At 44.7% G+C, this 17590-nt stretch overlaps 1 protein-coding gene and 1 pseudogene across 14 annotated transcripts in view; one reads left to right on the top strand and one right to left on the bottom strand.

Moving 5' to 3' along the window:
- Positions 1 to 17590, top strand: part of ADGRL3 (adhesion G protein-coupled receptor L3) — a 548617-nt gene that overhangs the window by 50989 nt on the left and 480038 nt on the right. The window lies entirely within an intron of this gene.
- Positions 57 to 2067, bottom strand: LOC309360566 (NEDD4-binding protein 3 homolog pseudogene; annotated as a pseudogene). The gene has a single exon. The product of its transcript is annotated as an NEDD4-binding protein 3 homolog pseudogene (transcript).

Below are 17590 nucleotides of genomic sequence, written 5' to 3' on the forward strand. Positions count from 1 at the left end.
GTTTGTGTGTTAGAAGCTGTTCTACAACGATTATCTTCAATCAGGCAGATTGTGTCCCAATATTTTATTAATAAATTTCAAATATTTGTACATAGGAAAGAATAATATATTAGATAATTATATGAAAAGAACAGTGTTGTTTTATGAATGGGTGGCAAACAAAGTTAAAAGAATGGAAATTTAAACACTAATACAGTGGTGGAATAAACAAAATTATGAAAAGTAGCAACAAGCCAAAAAAGAAAGGGCAATTATGGATAGGCGGAAAATGCGAGGTGCAATGCTGGGATTCCATTCCATGGATGGCAGCCGTCTTCAAAATCCTCTGTGGACGAAGTTAACCAGACCTTTAGTTTAACCACTTCTTCTAGCAAAACCCTCAGGTCCATGCTGCTGTGTGGTACCTCTCCTCTTTGTAATTCCAGCACATAGCCCCTTGCATACTGTCCAGATCTTTGAGGACTCAACTCTTTCAATCGAAGGTTGCTCTGAGCTGATACATCTGGGCTCACCTTGGAATGGCTGGAACTGACTTAGCTGCCTCTCCAGTGCCTGGTTGTGGTAGCACATCTCCACATACCTGGCCTGCATCTCTCGCTGATAGCGCAGGACTATTTCCTTCTCCTCTTCCCAAGTTTTCCGCTCCTGCTCAAAGCTTGCCTCTTGCAGCTGGGCCTGGAGCCTCTCGCGCAGCAATTCTCCCCTTAGCCATTCAGCGCCCTCTGCAGTCCCCCCCCCCCTGCATCCCCCTACTTTTAGAGCCATCTGTTTCACAAGCCAAAACGTCCTGGCATGCTTGCATGGGAGAGTCCCACGGAGGAACAGGGGAGCCACGCTCTGGCCATGTTTGGGAAGAGTCCCCCAACTGTGCCACTTGCGAGTCCTCGGCTTGCATCTCTGTTTGGACTTCCCACAGCTGTGTTTTCAAGCTGAAGATTTCACCATGTTTCTGGGCCATCTCCTCCTGGGCATCTGGGAACTGCTGCTTGAGCAATGAAATCCCTGCAGTCTTCTGACAAACGTCCCACTGGGTCTCCTCCAATATGGGACTCAGGCGCTCTGCCTGTTGGTGCTGCAGGGTCAGCTCCTAGCACTGCCTCTGCTGAAGGTCCAGCTCTTTTAGCAGCTGTTTCTCTAGCTGCTGAGCTTTGCAGAGCTGCGGCTGAACCTCCTGCTTCAGTTCATCCAGCTCATCCATCCATAAACTCCATTTGTCCTCAAAAATCTGAGTGAAGGGATCATCATCCTCACTCAGATTTCTCTCCAGGCCCTTCTCAGTCCGCTGGTCCTCAAGCTGCTTCACTACATCTTCCAAGGAGTCTGTGGGTTCATTCAGAGGGTGTGGTTTCCCAGAGCTCTGCAGGGGGCTCAGGCTCTTGCAAGACGGAGGTGTTTTGTCTACAGCCAAAGGGTCCCGTGGCCCCTGAGAAGCCCTGTCTAAGGAACCGCCAGTGTGGTTGTTGTGGCCTGCGGAAGCACTGAGCTGGGTTGGAGCAGGTTTGAAACATGGAGTGTCGGTAGGGAAGCTTTGGATAGAGTTTGTGCTCTTGTCCAGGCTGATGGTGTGCAGCAGATGACTGCGGAGAGGGCTGCGTTGTGAGGAGCTGCTGGTGCTGTTCTGGGCCAGGCTCCTGTTGCTCTTGGACAGCTTCTGGCCTTTGGCTGATGACCGCCTTGGCATGCACAACAGGCTGTTCCATCATACCACCTTGAAGGCAGAGGGTCTGATCCGACACTTGTCTAAGCGTCCACGTTCAGGCAATGAGCTCTTGGAGAAATCAGCTGCCTGTTGATGGTCCCGGAAATACCGCTCGGGGACTGGTTCTCCTGGTCACTCTCATAGTCCCTTTTAAAGCCACCTCCAGATGACTGGTGCTTCTTCTCGACCCGGGTGTCCTGCTTGCCCCAATGGAAGTAGCCAAAAACTCCACACTGTGACGTTCCTTTCCGGAGCAGCCCGTCTGGCTGACGCATGCCATGCAGACCTCCTGGAGAAGTCGGCAAGAAATCCCGTTTCTCTACTCGGCTGTCCACATTGCCCATGCTGCCGTTGTTGTCCGGCTCAGAATCCAGAGTGGAAGGATCAAACAGACAATGGCAGGGGTTACCGGTCACATGAGAGGCCTGTTCTGTTGCTATGGAGTTTTAAACACAAGCGGAATGTCAGCTCATGATGGCTGCCTGCAGCCTGATCCCTGGCTAGACCGGGCTGGACTCCTCCTGCAGCCCCTTGGTTGGCTCCATAGTCCCTGTCTTTCCATCCATTTATATATTCATTCTTAGCACTCTTGTTTAGCTGCTAACAACATACCGTATTTTTCCATGTACAGTGGTGCCTCGCAAGACAAAAAGAATCCGTTCCGCGATTCTCTTCGTCTAGCGGTTTTTTCGTCTTGTGAAGCAAGCCCATTGACAGCTTAGCGGATTAGCGCTACAGCGGTCTAGTGGCTTCTAGCGATCAGCTGTTAAGCGGCTTAGCGGCTTAGGAAAAGGGGGGAAATAGCGGAAAAAACCCGTGGGGACTCGCAAGATTTTTTCGTCTTGCGAAGCAAGCCCATAGGGAAATTCATTTTGCGAAGTGCCTCCAAAACGGAAAACCCTTTCGTCTAGCGGGTTTTCCATCTTGCGAGGTGTTCGTCTTGCGGGGCACCACTGTATAAATTTTTTTAGTGAAATATTGTGGGGCGTGTTATACACGGTTGGTGAATGCTCAGGAGTTCCGGCTCTGGCTCTGGTGTGGGCGCCCAAGCTCTGACCTGGGCTTGGGTTCGGTTTGGGCTTTGACACGGGTGCAGGTGGCTTGGGTTTGGGCTCTGGCCCGATTTCTTAATTTGGGGGGCATTTTATACACTGAAAAATATGATATTCTTTCAACACATTGTTTTGTGTTAATTAAAAATAACCCATTTGCATTTTTTCCAACTTGGGATTATATATAATTATATTGTTACCTTGCTGTATAATTTCAGAAGTTCATTTATACCGCTTTTGGGGCATTACCATTGGCTTTGGTACATTGCGAAACCTATAGTTGGACATTGATTCTATGGATGTAATGGCTCATGAGAGGGGAGTTGGAGGGGTGGTTGGTGACCATGGCTTCCACTGCACTCAGCTTTATTGTACTACCCAAAGGCCATGACAAAACCATTCAAACACTATCCACATGTCTTTCACTGATTTGTCCCAACTTTCACAGGACGTCCTCCCAATATTTTAAATTCCACACCATGTTTTCTATGTCATCCAAGAGGAGATTTTCACCAGACTTTTTCTACTGAAGTGTTTGATGATGATGACAATGACGACTACTACTACTGCTACGACTGCTACTACTACCACAACTATTAATACATTTATTTATACGCTACACCTTCCTCCAGAAGAGCCCAGTTTGGCAACTGACAGGGCTATTAATTAGTCAGATGAAGATGGAGGCAAGGCAGCATTAAGATTCATGGGCACAAAATGCTGGTAGTTGAAAAGAAAAGGCTAGAATAAAGGGCAAGTGTAGTTTCTTCTGGTTGTTGACCAGAAATGAATTATTTGGCCACCAAGTCAACCATAACGACTGTGTGTTATGGTGTGTGTAAACGGCTGGCTGAGGCCCATTGTCTGATTAATTCACAAAAAATGCTGTGTCTGGCAAATTAGCCTTGGCATGATTTCCTACAGGGCTCATAAGTGCAAGTTGTAGTTGCCTCACCTTGGAGTAGTGATTGTAGTAATCAACTATGAGTAGGTAGACACTGCTTGCCATCATATCTTGCTGATTCAATACTAGTACTTACCATGCATGCAAGGTGGATTCTACACCGTTGGCTGTCTTTGGTACTTGGCACACATGCTAAAGGTTTTGGACTATACCATCACTTGTAGTTTCCCTTGCATTGCCTTTGAGATTTATTTATAAATTAAGTTGCTTTTGGCCACCCTTTGATCGTACAGTTCCAAGGCAGGTCACAACACAATTCCAATAAAAGTGAAAGGAGGTGAACCCATCTCACCACATTTCAACCAGGTAAAAAAAACCCTATGGAATGTCCCATGGTTTATTGCAGAAGTAGACTAAACTGCAGGAGGCAGTGGAAGACAGAAGTGCCTGGCGTGCTCTGGTCCAGGGGGTCACAAAGAGTCGGACATGACTAAATGACTAAACAACACAGACTAAAACCCACAACAGCCTTGGCAAAATGCTAGGTCTTTATCTAACACTGAAATGCCAACAGCATTGATGCAGTTCCTACCTCCAGGAAGAGGGAGTTCCATAATTGGGACGTCGCCATATCCCATGTTACTGCATGAGCTAGATCCCATAAGAACCTTATCTTTAAACATTTCATCCCTGTTTGCTAAGGCACTACCCCTCATAAACAACTACAGTGCAGTTATCCATGGTTCCGTTGTTTTGGTAAGATCTTGTTCTCATTCTCCATATGAAGGCTGCAGTATGCCTCAAATAATTAAATAATCTACCTAGGTCTTTTATGTCTCCGGTAATCTTTCTGCTGGGCACTCACGCTCTGCAGATATCGAAGCAGAGCAGCAGGTGATTTTGTGAAAAAGATAAATGAAGCTTTTAACTTGAAAGACTATTCTCTGCTCCTCTGCTTCAATTAAAATAAAATAAAACCCAGGGCTCTTCAGTGCTCTGCAGGCAGCATTCTGGACAAAGCACTTGGAGGAAACCAACTTCTTGCAAACATGTAGAAATCCAGTAGATGGAAAAGTAGGCAGAGTGACAGGAGCAACGCAAGGCTTCTGGGGGGACCCCGATTCAGCTTGGGATGCTTTATGGTGCAACTCAAATTCCCCCAGTTTGCCTGGTTATCTGGCACATTCCTAGTATATGCTTTTAACAGTCTTCTACCTGCGGATAGGGACGCGGCTGGCGCTGTGGGTTAAACCACAGAGCCTAAGAGCTTGACAATCAGAAGGTTGGCGGTTCGAATCCCCGCGATGGGGTGAGCTCCCATTGCTTGGTCCCTACTCCTGTCATCCTAGCAGTTCGAAAGCACATTAAAATGTAAGTAGATAAATAGGTACCGCTCCAGCGGGAAGGTAAACGGCGTTTCCGTGCACTGCTCTGGTTTGCCAGAAGCGGCTTAGTCCTGCTGGCCACATGACCCGGAAGCTGTACACCGGCTCCCTCAGCCAGTAAAGTGAGATGAGCACCGCAACCCCAGAGTCGGCCACGACTGGACCTGATGGTCAGGGGTCCCTTTACCTTACCTGCAGTAGGATATCCTGCAAAGGACACTCCCCCATAAACTGCATGTGGTTTGTATAAGCACCTGGTTGCTGGCATCTGTCTGCCTCTGGACGCAATGGAAGAGCTCTCCTTCAGGGCAAAAGTCTAACCTTTGGGAGAGTTACAGCACCTGCTGTGGCTTTAGAGACCGATGCAGGAGAGACATCTTTTATTGCGGGTGGGGCAGATGAAGGTGTCCTCTTTTGCTGCCGGTGGTGGTGCACCGTGTCGTTTCTTCTGTCTGCAGTCCTCCTAGTGGTTCTCCCTTCTCTGGTTACTGATGTGGATACACGACCTGACTGCCTGTCTCCAGGCACTGCAGTCATCTGCAAGGGATTCCCACACTGCGGGGTTAATGTTGCCAGCCTTTGTGTCTTTGAGAACCAGTGTGGTGTAGTGGTTAAGAGCGGTGGACTCGTAATCTGGGGAACCGGGTTCGATTCCCCGCTCCTCCACCTGCAGCTGCTGGGTGACCTTGGGCCAGTCACACTTCTCTGAAGTCTCTCAGCCTCACTCACCTCACTGAGGGTTTGTTGTGGGGGAGGAAGGGAAAGGAGATTGTGAGCCGCTTTGAGACTCCTTAGGGTAGTGATAAAGCGGGATATCAAATCCAAACTCCTCCTCAAACTACTCTTCTTCTTCTTCTTCTTCTTCTTCTTCTTCTTCTTCTTCTTCTTCACGTTTGCAGACATCTTTGTAATGCATATATTTGGTCTGCCAACAGGCCCGGTGCCTGAAGCCAACTCCTCGTAGGATCCTGCCATCTTCCATTCTCTGGACATGACCGAGCCAGCATAGATGTTGTTGAGACAGGAGTGTGGACATGCCAGGTGTGTGGGCTTGGGAGAGCACATATTTGCCTCAGACTCTGTCCTGCCATGTGATGCCCAAAATCTTCCGGACGCAGCACATATGGAAGGCATTGAGGAGCTCCTGTAAACTGCCCACAACTCACTTCCCTAAAGCAGCATGCTCAACATGCAAGCCTGGTAGACCATCTTGATATTGGTTGTTAGCATCACATTCTCCCATACTCTTTTGGAGATGCGAGCCACTGCTGCAGCTGTCTTGCCAATACTTTTGTGGTGGAGCCCAGGTCGACAGAATTGTCTACCACCTCAAGTGTGTGGTCGCCAATGCTGATGTGTGGAGTGCTGGTGACAGCTTGACCCAGGATATTGGTGTTTGTCAGGTTGCTGTTGAAACTGAATTCCATGCAGGGCAAAACAGTTGATGAGTCTCTGCAGAGCTTCCTCACGAGTGTGCTCTCAAGGCTGGGTCATCTGCAAACAACTTCTCTTGTATAAGTACAGGTCTGTTGAAAACATGCAAACGAATGCATGTACAGCAGGAGCTGGGCAGGAGTATGTTGATTGTACTTAACGTTGGGTCATATGAAGAGGGATCATATGTTTGATTACCGATTTTAGCTTCAACGCTGGCAACTACAGATGCTGCCCAGCTATATTTCTTGTGTTCTGTCTGAATCAGAGGAGGCAGCTGAGATGCTAGATAGATGTTTAGGGGTAGTGGTGGCCTGGATGTCGCTCAACAAATTGAAACTTAGGTCTTAGGTATTTTAAGTCCTCAAGTCTAGGAGGTGGATAGGCAGGCCGTTGTGTATGGGGTTGCACTCCCCTGGAAGCAGCAAGTGTGTAGCTTAGGAGTAATACTGGATTATTTCTGGAGGCCCAAGTAACCTTGGTGTGTGGGATTGCCTATATCTCGCTTCAGCTGGTGTGCCAGTGACATCCTGTTTTTGGACGGCGTTGACTTGGCCACAGCACTTATGCAGTAGCCAAATTACTGGCTGGGGCTGCCTTTAGAATGCATATATTCCTTGTTCTGAAACAGCATGGATTTCCAGAAGGTGTCTGAGCCTAATTCAAGGTGATAGCATTGGTGTTTAAAACCGTAAATCAGTTAGGCCCCAAATCTGAGATACCACCTCCTTTTGTACAGACCGTTTCTCAGGTGTTAAGATCAGCAGAAGGGGCCCTCTTGATAGCTTTACCATCCTCAGAAGCTCAGAATGGTGGTGGCCCTAAAAAGGGCAAACTCTGTGGCAACCGTTAAATTGTGGAAATCCTTTCTCCCAGAGGTGCATCTGACAAATTTGCTATGTACCATATGAACTTCAGCCTGGCTTTTGACACCTAAGATGTGTGTTTTCAGGATCCTCCCTATTCATGTGACTCTTATTTGTTTAACTTTTTAAATTCTGAACTTTAAATTGTTGTTACTCACCCTGGGACCCACTGGTGAAGGACAATACTACTACTACTACTACTACTAAGTATTATTGTTGTTGTTGTTGTTGCCTTTTTATGAAAGTTCGGGATAGCTCAGTTGGTAAAAACATGAGATTCTTAATCTCACGGCTGTACATTCCGCCCCCATGTTGGGCAAAAATATCCTGCATTGCAGGGTGTTGGACTCATTTACCTTCATGGTCCCTTCCAACTCTAAAATTCTATGATGAACAGCCTCCCAGCAGGGCCCTTAAGGCAGAACTGCACAGTGTTGCCCCTTGACTAAGAGAAGAAAGGGAATTAGGAGTATGGCTGCTAGGCTGTTGTTGTTGTTTAGTTGTTTAGTCGTGTATGACTTTTCATGACCCCATGGACCTGAGCACACCAGGCACTCCTGTCTTCCACTGCTTCCCGCAGTTTGGTCAAACTCATGTTCGTAGCTTCGAGAACACTGTCCAACCATCTCATCCTCTGTCGTCCCCTTCTCCTTGGGCCCTCCATCTTTCCCAACATCAGGGTCTTTTCCAGGGAGTCTTCTCTTCTCATGAGGTGGCCAAAGTCTTGGAGCCTCAGCTTCAGGATCTGTCCTTCCAGTGAGCACTCAGGGCTGATTTCCTTAAGAATTGAGAGGTTTGATTTTGATCTTCTTGCAGTCCATGGGACTCTCAAGAGTCTCCTCCAGCACCAGAATTCAAAAGCATCCATTCTTTGGCAATCAGCCTTCTTTATGGTCCAGCTCTCACTTCCATACATCACTACTGGGAAGACCATGGCTTTAACTATACGGACCTTTGTCGGCAAGGTGATGTCTCTGCTTTTTAGGATGCTTTCTAGGTTTGTCATTGCTTTTCTCCCAAGAAGCAGGCGTCTTTTAATTTTGTGGCTGCTGTCACCATCTGCAGTGATCATGGAGCCCAAGAAAGTAAAATCTCTCACTGCCTCCATTTCTTCCCCTTCTATTTGCCAGGAGGTGATGTACTTCATTTTATTTCATTTAGGGACTGCTTAACCACAAAACTCTCTTAAGCGGTGTCTCGTCTTGTGAATCTGTTAAGCCCCTCTTGGTTGAGATGATGCCATGTTGGTGTGCTTCACGGCACCCAGCACACTGGTCTACCAAATAAAGTTATGATGGTGGATAGTAGATGCCTGTACGAATTAGTCCTAATAGGCCTAACTAGAAGTAGACCACGGAATGATGAAAAATCTAAAGCAGTGCTAACAAGAAAGATTTATCGCCAGTATGGTTTCCTGATGGGAATTCTGGAAAGTACCTTGATAATAAATCTTTCTTGTCTGTATTGGCTTTACTCTTTTTCATCATTCTTGACGGTTAAACTGGTCTGCAGGCAACTAAAATTGGGAATCAGAGTTGGGTGCTTGGGATAGGCGAGGAGGAGGAGACTCATGAGGGTAGAATTTTCACAGTTGCATATATTTTTCTGTTACCAAGAAGTTCCGTTTTTGAAGTGTTTCACCTGTCATTGTTCTGTTTTACTTAACATGGAGGGGGTGATCTTGTCTTAGAAAGCAGCAAATGTGCCCACAGTTCTTTAGTCAGATATTTGAAGGTAATTGCTTCCTCTTTTCCTTTAGCTCGACAAATGTACAGCAAATTTTCCTATCCTAATTGTTCATCGGGGAGTTCATGCTGATTGCATTATAGTTTCATTATACCATGTGTGGGTGTAATAAGTACTTCACATATGAAACTAGTAACACATCCTTTCTTATGATGAAAAAAAATTGTATTTTATACAACTGTGGGTAACCCAAAACATTTCCTTGGTGGTATATTATCACTCATTGAATGAAGTTCTGTGAGTTTCATTGACCTTTCCTACTCAGTATTCTAAGCCAAATAAACATTTATTTCCTAGTCCTGAAGACATTTATTGGTGAGTCCATTAATTTCATTCGGACTTGAGTAGAAATAAGTGTGTGCAGGATAATTGTCATCAAGAGGCAAAGATCTTCAAAACCATGGGCCGTCTTGGAGAAGGAAAACCTTACAATACAAATCTGGATTGAAAATAATATCCCTGTATAAAATGCTCTGTTTTGTTACCTTTCAAAGTGAAAACGATGGCACTTTTGATGCTAGCAGGCCTATTATTCGAAGCCTTTACTCTGCAGGATTTAAGAAATTTTAAAAATGGGCTTTTGTTGTTGTTTTTTATCTGTTGTGGCTGAGTATTGGGTTTTTTTATACTTTGCCATAGTAAGGTTTTGGCTGGAAAAGTGGGATAAATGTATCTAAAATAAATGAAGAACCAGGCTGAGATTGTGAGCTGAGAAGACATTGGTCCATATTTTGTTCCTGTTTTGAATTTAATAGATGTACCACATGCTGTACACCCCACTCCACTCTGGGCTCAGTGGCCTACCCTACAAAGCTGTATTAAAGAATGAGATGGTATATCTGACGCACTTTCAAACCACTAGAGAAATGCCAAGTAGTACTTATGATTGAGCTTTATTTGGTTCCGTTGGTAGATTAAAAAAACCTTTATTCAGTGAAGACAAAGTTTTATCTGTTGGACTTCTCTTATTGGGTGAATTGTTAACTATAACGGGTAATAAGCAAACAGCAAAGCACTGGAATTTATGGAAAGCAATCAACCGCACGTTGTGTTACACTTCCTTCAGTTCCTCAGAAAGGCACCTGCACTTAGATTTGGGCAACACGCAAATGTGTTTAGACTCGGTCAGTTAAGACAGATGGTTAATCAATTTGTAAATCCTTTAATTAGTTGACAGTCCTGATTATTAGTGTTTGTCTGCAACTGAGAAACAAGTCCAGCTCCAGGTTTCGAGAGCCCTTGAATAAATAGACTCTGGTGGTCTCCCCAGAAGGCACCATACTTGCCCAGGATGGGGGCAGCAGTGCTTCATAGAAGTTGTCACCACTCCCACTTCTGCAGCCAGTGGGCTGTTTGCTTTCCTGTGCCATCTAGACGCTGCTGATTGGAGCTGTGAGATGAGTGGGGTAGCTTGCCAGACTTCTTATTTCCACAATATTAATCAGGATCCCAATTCTTCCATGTGCCGACATCACAGGTGACATATTTTAGCTGCTGTGACACTGGGGAGCTGGGTGGGACAGCCTGGAGCTCCACTCACTGGTGAGCCAGTGTGGTGTAGTGGTTAAGAGCAGTGGACTCGTAATCTGGTGAACCGGGTTCGCATCTCTGCTCCTCCACCTGCAGCTGCTGGATGACCTTGGGCCAGTCACACTTCTCTGAGGTCTCTCAGCCCCACTCACCCCACAGAGTGTTTGTTGTGGGGGAGGAAGGGAAAGGAGAATGTTAGCCACTTTGAGACTCCTTAAAGGAAAAGGGACCCCTGACCATTAGGTCCAGTCATGGCCGACTCTGGGGTTGCGGCGCTCATCTCGCTTTATTGGCCAAGGGAGCCAATTTTTCCATGTATTAAAGACACAATTTAATACATTTAAATTTAATTTAGTCACAATTTGGGGGTTGTTTTATACACGGTTGTTGAATGCTCAGGGGTTCTGGCTCTGGTGCGGGCGGCCCAAGCTCTGACCTGGGCTTGGGTTCGGTTTGGGCTTTGACACGTCCGTGGGCAGTGTGGGTTTGGGCTCTGGCCCGATTTATTAATTTTGGGTTCAAAATTAAACATGGGGTATCTTATACAGTGGTACCTTGGGTTACATACGCTTCAGGTTACAGACTCCACTAACCCGGAAATAGTGCTTCAGGTTAAGAACTTTGCTTCAGGATAAGAACAGAGCTCTGGAACAGAGCAGCAGGAGGCACCGTTATCTAAAGTGGTGCTTCAGGTTAAGAACAGTTTCAGGTTAAGAACAGAGCTCTGGAACGAATTAAGTACTTAACCCGAGCTACCACTGTACACTGAAAAATATGATATTCTTTCAACACATTGTTTTGTGTGTGTTAATAAAAAAAAAACCATTTGCAATTTTTCCCACTTGGGCTTATATATATTTATATTGTTACCTTGCTGTATAATTTCAGAAGTTCATTTATACCGCTTTTGGGGCATTGCCATTGGCTTTGGTACATTGCAAAACCTATAGCTGGACATTGATTCTATGGATGTAATAGGTCATGAGAGGGGAGTTGGAGGGGGTGGCTGGTGGCCCTGGCTTCCACTGAAATAAATTCAAAGAATATTCTCCTTAGTAAGTAAACTTTATTGTACTAGCGAAAGGCCATGACATAACCATACAAACACTATCCACATGGCTTCTACTGACTCGTCCCAACTTTCACAGGAAGTCCTCCCAATATTTTAAATTCCACACCATGTTTTCTATGTCATCCAAGAGGAGATTTTCCCCAGACTTTTCCTACTGAAATCTTTTGTGGGTTATTATTATTATTTACTTTATTTCTATACCGCTTTATATTTTTAAGGAAAATCTGAAAGTGGTTTACAGCATATTAAAACATCAACAAAACAATCCAGAATGAAACATTTCTGAAGAAAGTCAGATATAGAGTATACAGTCAAAGCAACATAATTAACAGAAAACTAAAATGTTATCTTAAAGATTTCAAAATAAAACATTACAAAGGAGGCCAACTACAGAATACATATTTAACAGAAAGTTAACAAAAAATATTAAACATTTCAAAAAACCCAAAACCATTTCTAAGTGAAGTCGAATATAAAATGCACATTTAAAACATCATATTTTATGCAATTACTTTATTCCAGCATCAGTTTCCCATTTTCTAGGTGTGACATTGAGTCCGTGCAGGAAAACAATATAGGCACAGTTACCTTTGGCTTGGTTAGCCATCCCTGGCCAGCATCTCATTTGCACTGTGCTGCTCAGGATCACCTTGTCCAGATTCTAGTCCACTGTTTGTACTCAGAGAGATCAGCATGTGGTTTGTTGTTGTTGTTGTTTAGTCGTGTCCGACTCTTCGTGACCCCCTGGACCAGAGCACGCCAGGCACTCCTGTCTTCCACTGCCCCCTCATGCTGGTAGCTTTGAGAACACTGTACCACCATCTCGTCCTCTGTCGCCCCCTTCTCCTTGTGCCCTCCATCTTCCCCAACATCAGGGTCTTTTCCAGGGAGTCTTCTCTTCTCATGAGGTGGCCAAAGTCTTGGAGCCTCAGCTTCACGATCTGTCCTTCCAGTGAGCACTCAGGGCTGATTTCCTTCAGAATGGATAGGTTTGATCTTCTTGCAATCCATGGGACTCTCTAGAGTCTCCTCCAGCACCAGAATTCAAAAGCATCCATTCTTCGGCGATCAGCCTTCTTTATGGTCCAGCTCTCACTTCCATACATCACTACTGGGAAAACCAGAGCTTTAACTATATAGACCTTCTGGAGGAGGAACCGGCAAGCCACTCCAGTATCCCTGCCAACATAATTCCATGGACAAAGCATGTGGTATGTACACCATAAGGGTGCCGGTTGTCGTGATACTCCGGCTCAACGCAATGGTTTCATTATTGGCTTCTGTGTAAAATAGAGATAGGTGCTGAAACTTCTGTGTAATAGAGATAGGTGCTGAAACTGATTCACAAGAGGCAGAGAAAGTACTACTTCACAGGGCATTTAATTAACTTCCAGAATTTGCTGCCGCAAGATGCGGTAATAGCCAATGAGTTAGATGGCTTTAGAAGTAGATTAGACAATATCGCGGAGAATAGGTCTGTCAGCGGCAATTAGCTACGGCAGCTAAATGGAATCTCCACCTACACAGGTAAACAAATACCGTATTTTCCAGTGTATAAGACGCCCCCATGTATAAGACGACCCCAATTTTTTTGAGCCCAAAATTAAGAAATAAATTTATTTATATATTTAATTGCAACATTCCGTGTATGAGACGACCCCCAATTTCAAACTTAAAAAATTTGGGGGAAAATACAGTCTTATACACGGAAAAATACAGTAAGTATTGGGCAATTGCTTACCTGTCCTGCTTGTGGCTTCTCATAAGCATCTGGTTAGCCTTTAATAAAAAAGGGAATATGAAACAATAAAAACAATTATCTATAAAATGCTGGTAGGTGAGATATCTGCCGCTCTGCTAATATAATGCTTCGTCAGCGCTGTGTTGTCTGCACTTCACTTTGCTGAAGGTTGGAATGCTATCTTACAGTTCAGCCTTTTTCTTGATTATCTTAATAGAATTATTCGAATCTTGTGCTGCACAGTTTCAAGTGTGAGACTAGAGAGTGTATAGATTTTCAGCTCCATTCACATTTTAGTTCTCATCTTAAAGTTCATCCAACTTTTTCAGGCTAGCCTTGCTTGCCACACAGTAATTTCTTCTTCTTCTTCTTCTTCTTCTTCTTCTTCTTCTTCTTCTTCTTCTTCTTCTTCTTCTTCTTCTTCTTCTTCTGTTGTCCATTTGTGGCGCAGCGCACTTTCAGCACATAATAATAATAATAATAATAATAATAATAATAATAATAATATATTTATACCCCGCCCATCTGGCTGGGCTTCCCCAGCCACTCTGAGCGGCTTCCAACAAAACACTAAAATACAATAACCTATTAAACATTAAAAGCTTCCCTAAACAGGGCTGCCTTTAGATGTCTTCTAAAAGTTTGGTAGTTATTTTTCTCTTTGACATCTGGTGGGAGGGCGTTCCACAGGGCGGGTGCCACTACCGAGAAGGCCCTCTGCCTGGTTCCCTGTAACTTGGCTTCTTGCAGTGAGGGAACTGCCAGAAGGCCCTCGGCGCTGGACCTCAGTGTCCAGGTAGAATGATGGAGGTGGAGACGCTCCTTCAGGTATACTGGACCGAAGCCGTTTAGGGCTTTAAAGGTCAGCACCAACACTTTGAATTGTGCTTGGAAATGTACTGGGAGCCAATGTAGGTCTTTCAAGACCGGTGTTATGTGGTCTCAGCGGCTGCTCCCAGTCACCAGTCTAGTTGTACTTTAGTTGTACTGGATTAGTTGTACTTTCCGGGTCACCTTCCAAGGTAGCCTCACATAGAGCGCATTGCAGTAGTCCAAGCGAGACAGTCTGTGGGCAGGTAGGGTCTCATCCTGCGTACCAGATGGAGCTGGTAAACAGCTATCTGCCTGCAGACTGCCTTGCCAGAGTGGTGCATGCTCTGGTTATCTCTCGCTTGGACTACTGCAGTGCGCTCTGCGTGGGGAACCAAGTTACAGGGAACCAGGCAGAGGGCCTTCTCGGTAGTGGCACCAACCCTGTGGAACGCCCTCCTGTCAGATGTAAAGGAAATAAGCAGCTATCTTATCTTTAAAAGGCATCCGAAGGCAGCCCTGTTTAAGGAAGCTTTTAATGTTTGATGTATTACAGTATTTTAATATTTTTCTGGAAGCCGCCCAGAGTGGCTGGGAAGCCCAGTCAGATGGGCGGGGCATAAATAATAAATTATTATTATTATTAAGTGGGCCAATAGTAGCGATTGCGTCAAGTTCCCCAAGTTTTTCCACTTTAAAATATCAGATGCTGCATCCCCCCCTCCTTCTGCATCTGTTTTGTGTAACTTTTTTTCATGAAAGAAAAGAAGCCTTAATTGATTGCATGCTGTCTAGGCTTTGACAGAAATACAACCAGTGATCTCGTCTATGTCACATTTTATCAGTGTGGTTAAAAAGTCCCACTTTTCTTTAGATTAATTATGGGCCTTGGGAAGTGAGTTCCATAGTTTTTCCTATGTGCTGCGTGAAGAAGTCATTTATTTTATCTGTTCTGAATCTTCCAATGATGTCCACAAGTTCTAGTATTTTGCAAAAGGAAGAAAAACGTTTCTCTATCTGCTTTCTCCATGCCACACATAATTATATGTACTTCCACCCTGTCCCTTCTAAACTTGCCTTTTCTCTAGACGAAAAAGTTCCAAACACTGCAATCTTTCTTCATGGTGGAGCTAGTCCATTCTCTGGATTGTTTTGGTGTCTCTTTTCTGAACCGTTTCCAACTCTGCAATATCCCTTTTGCGGTGAGGCAAGCAGTATTTGCTACCACTATTCCCAAACTGTTTGGATGCCTCATTTTGCCCATTTGTATAAATAAGTGGACACTGATTTTGTTTTAACTCGGTTTGCGAACCATCTTGTGGGATGGGAGGAAGAAACCCCAGGCTCTTCGCTCTTGAATCAGTTGTCAGGCTGGGGCAAAATCTAGATTCCTGCATTGTAAGGGATTGGACTAGATGAGGTCATTTCCGACTCTACGATTCTGTAAATTGTCTCTTGAAATGTGGGAGGCCTGCTAGGCACAATTTGAGTTGAATATAGCAATTATGAGGAACGGTAGAGAATTCTCAGGAGAATCAACCCTCTTGCCAAGATTTCTACATTTACTTGTAATTGCCAACCTAACCACTAGTCTCTCCCCCCCCCACACTTTTCTGGTGGTTCCAGTAGTATCCACAGCAGTTTACAGCAGTAAACATTTAAGCCACACTCTTGCTCCCCCCCCTTTTGTTGTTGTTGTTGTTGTTTAGTCGTTTAGTCGTGTCCGACTCTTCGTGACCCCCTGGACCAGAGCACGCCAGGCCCTCCTGTCTTCCACTGCCTCCCGCAGTTTGGTCAAACTCATGCTGGTAGCTTCGAGAACACTGTCCCACCATCTCGTCCTCTGCCATCCCCTTCTCCTTGGGCCCTCCATCTTTCCCAACATCAGGGTCTTTTCCAGGGAGTCTTCTCTTCACATGAGGTGGCCAAAGTCTTGGAGCCTCAGCTTCAGGATCTGTCCTTCTACCTCTAGTATCTTGGGGGACTCTGACAGGTGTGCTGTTCTAGAAGCATTTCATGTGCCTGGCGGGCAGGAGAGAGACCTCCCCCTGCTGCTCTGCTGATGCTGAAGCAGCCGCCAAGTTGACCAGAGAGAGGAAGGAATTTGTTGTTTTGGTTTGGATTAAAATCCAAGCTTGAGAAGGACACCTATATATTACACAGTCGTACCTTGGATCTCAAATGCATTGGCTTCCGAACAAATTGGCTCCCGATCAGAACTCAGAAGTGAGTGTTCTGGTTTTCGAACGGTTTTCGGAAGCTGAACATGTGACGCAGCTTCCGATTGGATGCAGGACACTGTTCTGTTCAAAAACCAAGGTACAACTACTGTATATGTAAGAAACAAGGAACTGAAGATCCTTAGAAGGAACACCCTGTATATTATTGCTGTTATTATTTCTGTTTATGGTCTTTGCTGCTTGGCTGTTTTAATGCCTGCATAATTATGCTACATCATTCCTGGTCAGCTGGTTAGGGAGTGGGGTATTTTTTAACAGCAAATAAAGTTGCTCTTGTGTTGTATCTAGGTGGTTGTTGCCTCCTAGAGGGACTATGAAGACTATGAACCCACATAATGATCTTAAATGTGGCACAATCCGCTTCACCATATTGATATTTCCATTTAAATGCAATATACCAGCCTGTTAACGCTAACTTGACTCAGGACCAGTGTCGTAAAAATCATTGCCACAAAAGAAAAACAGAAGAGCTTTTGAAGAAGTAAGCAATTTAGTATAATATTCCTGCTGGGAGCATTCTGGGTTAGTGGAAATATTGCCATTCTTTAGAGTTTGCAGAAACCCCGAAGAGCGTTTCATCCGTAACCGATGAAATGGAGACCAGCATATGCAGAAGAGATGGTGCTTTGCCCATTGGGAACAGCACTTCTGTTATTAATCTAAGATAATGCTGCTTTTAAAGGAGCTATTGTCATGGGAAGCGAAGATTAAATAATGTCTGGCTTAAAAATTGCAGCCTGAACCTTTCAGGGGGAGGTATCAGAATTCAATCACTCTTAAAATGCTGCAGCACTGTTGACAAAGTTGTTGAAAGATAAGTGCCATGGAGTCATTGCTCTGATTGCTAGTTTGTACTGTATATTAGATTAATGAATGTATTCTTGCTATAATCCACACTGGAAATGTTAGAATCTTTTGAAGTATAGTCAGTTTGCCTGTTTCAGTTTACATTCAGATGCTGGGATTACGCCAAATCTGAATCAACATGCTGGAGGTTCCTTGGTGGTGCTGAATGAAAATATATATATATATATATATATATATATATATATATATATATATATATATATATATAGCTTTCATGGGCCAAATCCCACTTTGTCAGATGAAT

Source organism: Podarcis melisellensis (assembly GCF_964234715.1).
Source record: "Podarcis melisellensis genome assembly, chromosome: 17".
In the NCBI taxonomy this organism is placed as follows: Eukaryota; Metazoa; Chordata; class Lepidosauria; order Squamata; family Lacertidae; genus Podarcis; species Podarcis melisellensis.